Source organism: Schistocerca americana, chromosome 4 (genome assembly GCF_021461395.2).
Source record: "Schistocerca americana isolate TAMUIC-IGC-003095 chromosome 4, iqSchAmer2.1, whole genome shotgun sequence".
Taxonomy (NCBI): Eukaryota; Metazoa; Arthropoda; class Insecta; order Orthoptera; family Acrididae; genus Schistocerca; species Schistocerca americana.
The window spans coordinates 670,961,308-670,970,455 of NC_060122.1; positions in this window are offsets into that span (position 1 = coordinate 670,961,308).

Sequence of the window (9,148 nt, forward strand, 5' to 3'; positions counted from 1 at the left end):
ACTACAAGTTACAGAAGAATAAAATACAAATGAAACACAACATAGTATTAAACATAATGCTACCATCAAAGGGCCAATATCTATATCTAATTTTTAACCATTTTATTTGAAAAATACATTTGTTTTGCATTTTTTCTGATGATGATTTCCTAGGAGCAGTGTCAAACAATCCATATTTCACTACTTCTGTTATGCACTAATTTTAATGACAGATTTAATGCACAGGAGACTCAGTAATATTACAATATTTGACTGTGCAATGGGTGGATTTTAATTTGTGGTATAATACATTTGGTCTTTAGTGCTGATATTCAATTTCTTATTATATGAATGAAGTCAAATAATATGGAATTAGAGGTATACGTTGGTAAAAATCTGCAATGGACAAAGCTGATTAATTTTGTGTATGGGTAATTCGGTAGTGATCTTTAACTCCTTAGTAGCTTGGCAAGACAGTTCCTAGTCAAACATTAAGAATTCTTTACAATGAAACAATTTACCACTTCTCAACTATGGGATTGAATTATGGGACTGTGCAGCTGATGTCCAGAATATCTGTGTTATAGAAACAAATAATAAGACTTATACATAGTATAGACCCCAGAGGACAATTTGTGAAGTCTTCATGGAGCACAGATACTTAACAATATATTATTTATACATGATTAAATTACATACATTTTTATATTCAACCAATGAAAGTTATCAGGTGCAGTGATATATATAAGCGAAACAGCAGAACAAGATATAACTATTTTTAGAAGTGAGAAAATTAAAAAATGACAGATAGGAGCCCATACATCATTGGTTTGATTTGGTTTAACAATCTGACAAGCTATTTAAGTACATGTAAGCAGATTGAGTTTATCAATGAATTACATTCTTTTCTAATAGAAAATTTCTTAGTCTCATTTGATGAATTCTCAGACACTGCTTTTGATATAAGCCAGTAGCAATCAGCCATAAGTTAATAAATGTATAAAACAGTTGTATGATGCAGCTATTGTAGTATGTAACCTATTTGCTAAATGTAATTTTTCTCATATTATTATGCCTGACATTTGCAAAAGCCATCTTTGCGTTAGCTCCATACAAAGAAAATGTTAAACAAATGTAAATTTTTTAAAAAAGCAAATGCTTTAAACTACATAAATGTGGATTTTTGTCTAAAAGTTTTACTTCAAGAAATTGATAAAATTTAAGACAAATATTATAATAAATGTTGTGGGTTTATCTCTAAAAAAGAAGGATTAATTAACTATTCTAACTAACAATTAAGTTATAAAAATCAAAGGACATCAGAGAGAAGTTGTAGTTAAGAAGGGAATGAGATCAGATTATAGGTAACCCCCAAAGATGTTTGGAATATATTATCCAAGGGGATGCAGTCTTCATTTAACCATACAGTAGAGCTGCATGCTGCAAGCAGTAAAGGAAAGAAAAGAGAAAATTAGAAAAACAAGCTAAGTTCATGGAGAAGAAATAAAAACATTTATTTTCCAGTACATAAAATAAGGAACAGGTAACCGCTAATCTATAGCATATCAATGCACAGAGCACAGACACACATAACAGAAAACAGTGTCCATGCTAGAATTCAGCCACTAGCTGTTTTTGAGCAGAAGTACACACATTCAAACACACACAACCACACACACATCCAAATGCACACTCCTGTGGCCACACCAACATGTTTATGTGCTTCACAGTTCGATCAGCTGTAGGTAAGTGGGTTTCTTTCTCTTCTTTTATGCTCCATACAGGAATTTCAATGATTGTTAAACACTGATGCTAGCTGTTGATATAAATGTGTCAGAAATGGGGAAGTATTTCAAAAATCAGTTGAATGGAATTGGTAATGTCTTGAAAAGAGATCATAAGGTGGAGATCAAGAAAAGCAAACAAGAGTAGTGGCATGTAGTTGAATTAGATGCAGCAATTCTGAGGGAATTAGATTAGCAGAGAAATCAGATGCTAGTTGTAGTAGTAGTAGATGAGTTTTGTTATTTGGGCTGCAAAATTACTAATGATGGCCAAGACAGGGAGGACATGAAAGCAGCTTAGCAGTTGCTATAAAAGAATTTTGGAAAAAAAATATTTGTTAACATCTAATATCAGTTTAATTGTTAAGAAGTATTTTCTAAACGTATTTTTTGGAGTGTAGCCTTGTGCAGAAGTGAAGTGTGGACAATAAACAGTTCAGATAACAAGAGAATAGAAGCTTTGGAAGTGTTGTGCTACAGAAGAATGCTTTGGATTAGATGAATGGATACAGTACCGGTAACTACTGACATGGTACTGAACTGACATGGGGAAAAGAGAAATTTGTGGCACACATTTACTAAAAGAAGGATCAGTTGATAGGACACATTCTTAGAGATCAAGGAATAGTCAGTTTGGTAATGGAGGATAGAGTGTATTTTTGGTGGTAGAGAGGGTGTGGGGGAATTGGGGGAGTGGTACAAATTATAGAATGAGGTCTTGTATGAATATAGTAAGCAAACTCAAATGAATGTAGCCTGCAGTAGCTTTTCAGAGATGAAGTGGCTCGCACAGGACATAGTAGTTTGTAGAGCTGCATCAACCCAATTTTTGGACTCAAGACCTAATAAGTGGTATACTGTTCTTCATAAAACTGTAACTAGAGCTGACTGTTTTGAACAGCTTACAAAAATCACTTTCAAATTATTTCTACGATGGAATGTGATTGTGTTGTTAACAGTTCAAGTGTACCATTGGGAAAACAAAACGACTTCGTGATGAGGTAGAATATGGAATATTTCAACGAAAGTTAAGTGAAAAATCATATTCAAAAGTGCTCTAAAAATTTGCCAACAATAAGCTGTTGGCCTGAGACATTATTGACTTTGAGACATTACTGACTTATGTTAGCAAAAAGACAAAATAAATAGTGCCAAACAAGACATGCCACACAGCAAAGTTAGGCAAAAATCTGTATGCTCTGAACAGAAAGTACATGCAAAATTGAACTGTATGCAGGCAGCCAGGTGTGAAATATGGGCACCCAATTTCAGTGGACAAGCAGTCAGAATTTTAATTGCTTAATAAAGCCAGGAGCGAAATTTAGTGCTGCTACGTCAATGAATGGGGCAAAAATTTCCTCATTGAGAAAAAAGGACTTTTCTATCTTCCTGGAAGGATAAAAATGTTGCAAGGAATGAAGGAAAGGATCACTTAATCTTGTTAAAAAGAGGATTGTATGAGCTGAGAGGAACAAATGTTACTGTTTTTTCAGTGCCACATTATTACAACTTGAAAGAATGGTCCTGCATTAAAAACAAAATTGAAAGTGCAAATACAGAGATGAAAAGTAATTTCAGACAGTTTGAAACTGTAACATTTGGGAAAATAAGCAATTTCAGGAAAAGATTCCACACTACAGACCATTTTCATCTAAATAAACTCGGGAAAACGTAATAATAACAAAAATTTTAAATATAGTAAATAAAATCTCAAAAGTGCAGTGTGATGATACAGGAGTCATACCTCTCATGGACAAGAAGTGTGTGTTACCTGGAGACTCAAATGGGAAATCTGCTGTCAGCAAAGCTACAACCTTCCAAGACAAATGTGAGATTTTGTTAACGCAATTGAACACCCAAAAAGCAACCAGCTCACAGAACAACACAGTAGTTGTGGAAGAGCGAACACCAGCAATAAGTGAAATACCAGCAACACCATCATCAGAAGCAGTAGCAGCAACAGCAGCAGCAACAACAACAACAACAGTAGCAGCAGTAGAACCAACAACAACTGAAGCAGCAGTACACCACTGCTTAAATAGGAGCCAAAGGCAAAATACATCTGTGTCACTCAGTGACAATTTTTTATGGTTTCAAGCCAGGAAAAAACTAAAAACGTTGAAAACCAGCCTGCCAGCTCACAGATAAGTCACAGTAACATCTTATTTCTAAACCCATAGGTAAAATAGAAAAATATGAACTTGGTTCTTTTTCATCAAAATGTGCAGTCACTAATGAGTAAAAGGGTGATATCCAAATCCTCTTAGGAAAAAAATTAAAAACTACCTCATTATTGTGCCTCACAGAACATTGGCTTGATGAGAACAAGTTACATATTATGCCACTATCTCACTTTGTACTAGATGGTTATTTCTGTAGAAAAATTCTTGAACATTGTGGTAGTTGTATATTCATAAGAAATAATATAAACTTTATAAATATAAAATTTCCTGTTGAAATAATGAAGAAAAAAATGTAGAGGTATCGGGAGTTGAGACAGTAGACACTAAACTATGCAGTATTGGTTTATACAGTGCTCCAACTGGTGACAAATACTTACCTAAAAATTTTGGAATATGCGCTTAACAGGCTAACACAAAGAAACAGAAGAGTTATTCTGTGTGATGATTTTAATGTTGACTTTGCAGTTTCATAGTAAAAAAATTAATTACTTCTCAAATACACAGCATGGATTCTGAAAATCTAAATCTACTGACACTTCTATTTTTGCATTCCTAAATGAAACCTCAACGCAATAGACAACAAAGAGCATATCCTGGCCATATTTCTACACCTCTCTAAAGTGTCTGATGTCATCAGTCACAACATCTTGCTTAAGAAACTTGAATCTGTAGTTATTAGGCAACCAGCCTATGAATGGATCAAACTTTATCTCCAAAACAGAGAGCAAGTAGTTGAGCTTGCTATCAAAGAAGGGAGCAAGATAAAGTCTTACTCCTCAGAAAAGCAGCACATTAAGTACGGTGTATTTCAAGGCTCATTTAGGACAAGTTCTGTTTCTACTCTTTGTAAATGATTTGGAGCCAATCAGTCCACACCATAATTACATGTAATTTGCAGATGACACAAATGTGATAAGAAAAGGAAGGACCAGAGAAGAATTACTGTATGATATCAAGAACTGCACCACTCATATTACAGACTGGTTTTCTGGTAACAGCTTAGTAATAAACACAGAAAAAACAGTTACAATGCACTTACACACAGTGCAAAATAAATGCCCACTGACACCAGTCATAGAGTTGTTTACCAGAACCCTTGAAAATGTAAGCTCTACAAAATTTCTTGGAATATGGATTCATGAAAATCTGAGATGGCTCCAACATGCAAAATACATTACAAATAAATTGAATACCATTTGTTATACTATCAAAATTCTTTCTGATTGCACATTGAGACACTAAAAAAATGTAAACTTCTCCTAGGCACAATCTTTACTGCAGTATGACACAATCTATTGGGGAAATGCATCTGTCAGCAAAAGTTGTTTTATATGCCAAAAGGGAATTATAAGAGCCACAGGAAATGCTGCTACAAGAAGCTCATCCAAGCCCTTATTTAAGAAGCTCGTGTCATTCCACTGCCATGTCTATATATCTTACAAATAATAATATTTGTTAGGAAAATCTTAGAAAATAGCAACAGTTTTGTATTGACTAAAGCAATAAAAGACAATTCAAAATTTAAAATTGCTGTCCATAAATATTTATTGCAGAAGTGTTGTTTTAGCACAGATGAATATCCTGAAACATAAAAAATTGTTCTGTCCATGTTCTGTACTTGTATGTAAACCAAACACCTTAATACAGAAGTGTGTCAGCTTTACTGCTTTACATTAGTAATGGATGTTTATATGTATATGGTATTTTTTAATTTCAGTGTTATTTGCTTATATGTTTCTTTCCGTTAATAATGTGAACTTATTTACAAATAGTGTTTAATTTTGAATTTTTCACAAGATATCCACCTATACACTTTCCTGTTTCTTGGCTTTACACATGTATTTTATGAAAATTTCTTTCATTATAGGATCACTGTCAATTTTAACCATGTATATCTCATCATATAATCAGTGGGCTTCTCTGCACACAATGTTTGATCTACAGGATAAATAAAGTTACAATTACAATTACATAGTTAGTTTCCATGACCTGGATCTGCTACTACTCAGTCGAGTAATCCCTCTATTGGCATCACATGGCTGAATGCAACCCATTCGAGTCCTCCTACCTCTTGTTAATTCTGTTTTGGTCACCTAAGGACCACGTTAAATAAGTTCAGCTTCCTTTTTGCAGGTCTTCATCCTTGTCCTATATTCTTTCACCGTCATATTTTGTAGCCTTCATACCATGACAACATTCCTTGGTCTAATTTTGTAATGGAAACCCATGGTAGCTTTTTTTTTTTTTTTTTGTGTAAAAATCACCCCTATTGTAAATCCATGTTTCCTATTCCTCTATTGCCACCAGATCCCTATGTATCTCATGGATCCAGGGTACAATGGGTCTCTTGTCCTGAAGAAACTTTATTATCTGCTGTGCCAACCTTCTCTCATCCATTACAAGGATGTGACTGAAGAACATGGTCCTTCTTCCTAGGTTGATAATCTTCTTCCAAACTGAACTGATCAATTTAGATCTTTCTATTTATGAATCCTCTAATGCCACTTTTGGTCATTGTTGCATGGTTCATGGTTTCACCAGGCAAGTTTAATTTTCCATTGGCTTTAACAATTATTGATAATTTTAGAACCTTTTTGATAAGTGTGAGAACAACAGTAATTCTTTTTGTGGAAGAATATGTGCATTCCACCTTGGTACCTATTTTAGACCCAGTTTAAATCAAAATTAATAAGCCAATTATTTTGTAAAGTACAATAAACCAGTGTAACAGATAAATATATAAATAACAACTTAACTGTTGGCAATTAGGGTTAAAGAATACGCTTATATTGATATGAATGCTGAAATATTCATTTTTGTAATAACAGTGTCTTTGGATTGGTAATTGTGCTATTACAGCATGTTACTATAAGTTGTTTGTGTGTTCTGGAACACAGCATTTATGATGTATTAAGAGCAAAATTTATGTAAAAGATTTTCCTAATGTATTTACAATATTGTGTGAACTTTTCAGTATGTGACTACAAAATCCAGTTTAATGATGTGGTTATGGTGTCATGACATCAAAGTTAGATCTAAATTAGAATAATGAAAATTGTGTTTCATCTACAAAAAATACAACCCTGGTCTTTCAGATAGCACTTCACCACTGTTGCTACAAATCAAGATAAGTAGCATTTGTTTGTTCTATATACAATTGCTATGATAAGACTGCCAACACAATTGCACAATAGTGATTTTGCACTTAGTTTGCAATTTATGAAACTTTTTATATTTCAGTTTCTTACAGCTAAACATTGTACTACATGTTTGTATTTGGTTGCCTCTGCTGGGATCTGGAAGTAATTCACTGACATACTAATTGCCATTGCTGAAAAACATAAGCAATTAATGTCTTGAGTGTACATAAAACAATCAATGACAAATGCATAAGAATGGAGTACTTGGAATGTAAAAATTACTGGAAGAACTGAGTGCAAGACCATATTGTCAGAACAATTACCTGTCAAGAGTGGAGTCCCTGAAGATAGATTCACAAACAACATTTTTAAGTAATGCAGTGTTCTTCATGTACTTTTTGCATCTTTTGGATTTATCATCATGATAAAAATAGAAATAACAAAGGAGCTTGATGACAATGGTTCAAATGGCTCTGAGCACTATGAGCCTTAACTTCTGAGGTCATCAGTCCCCTAGAACTTAGAACTACTTAAACCTAACTAACCTAAGGACATCACACACATTCATGCCCGAGGCAGGATTCGAACCTGCGACCGTAGCGGTCACACGGTTCCAGACTGTAGCGTCTACAACCACTCGGCCACCCTGGCTGGCGATGACAATGGTGTTGCTGGGGATGTCTTAGATCGATCGATCTGTGAGTAGTTCACAACAAGTGAGAAATGCAGGTTATGCAAAAGTGATGAAAGCTATTTCTGTTCAAATTAGAGGAAAACTAAGGTTAAAATATAAAGGAAACAGTACTCAGATGAGTGAACAATTAGATTTAAAATTTAATGAAAACAATGAACAGTTTCATGTGTTTAGGGGAAAAAAACAATGAAATTTCCGTATGCTTAGAGAAGAAAATGTTAAATGACTCTGAGTCTTTAGCAAAGAAAACAATGAAATATCCATGTACTCAAACCTTTGAATAGTGATGAACTTGATACGATCAAAAAAATTAGTAACCAGTTAGTAAAAAACAATGCAAAATGTAGTGTTTCAGGGAAGGGAACAGAGAGAGGGTTAAGAGAACTGGAAATAAAACTGCAATGAATACCAATCAGGTGGATCAGCTTAAAACATTTTTTGACACTGGTATACAGTGTATGGGTTCTAGAGTAGATACTGTAGAAAATAGGCTTATGAACTTAGAAACTGGATTCATTAAGGAAAATCATAAATTTGGAAAAAAACATGTAAGGAAATTAAAGCTGCTGTTAAAGAAAATGGTGAAAAAATAAAAAAAAAAACAGAGCTGCATAATGAAAAAGGCACCTTCTAAAATGGAATGAGAGGTTTCATTATTGAGACAGAAAAAAAATTACAAGATTAGATGTAAAATTAAATGATGTTGAAGAGAATGGAACAAATGATGTAACAGTGTCAGGATATGAGCTGTCTAAAGTTAGTAAAAATTCAGCAAAGATTCAAGAGGGAATAATTCCTAGAAATTTGTGTGCTGACAGTGCTGCTATGTGGGCTAACACGACAGTGAAAAGTTTTCTTGGTGATAACTTACATCCTACAGATTTTCCTCAACACTGTGAAGATGACTTAATGGATGGTATGACTGATAATTTAAGAATTCCATTTGTTAAAATATTTCTTAATGGTGAAGCATTATCTTGGACAATTGAAAAGTCTGATAAGTGGGTAACATTTGCTGTATTTGGAAAAGGATTTTCTTTTAAATAAGTTTTGATCAGAGTATGAACCAGCCAGAATCCAGGGTTATTTTTTAAATTGACTGAAATATAATGGAGGGAATGGGGCTATGAAAGAATTAGCAAAAGCAAGTAAAAGGACCAGCACACTTAGACATGCCTTTTGATGAGATGCCACAATTGACTTACTTAGGAGGTGATTTCCTGAGAGGTTACTATTGCATCTAGTTCATGGACCTGATGATTCAATGGAAAAAAAATTAAAGTACATTCATGGTGGATGCAGCCTTGGAGATGGACAACAGACAAAATTTCAGTCAGGAAATAATCGGTATGGGGATAGTACCCAGAA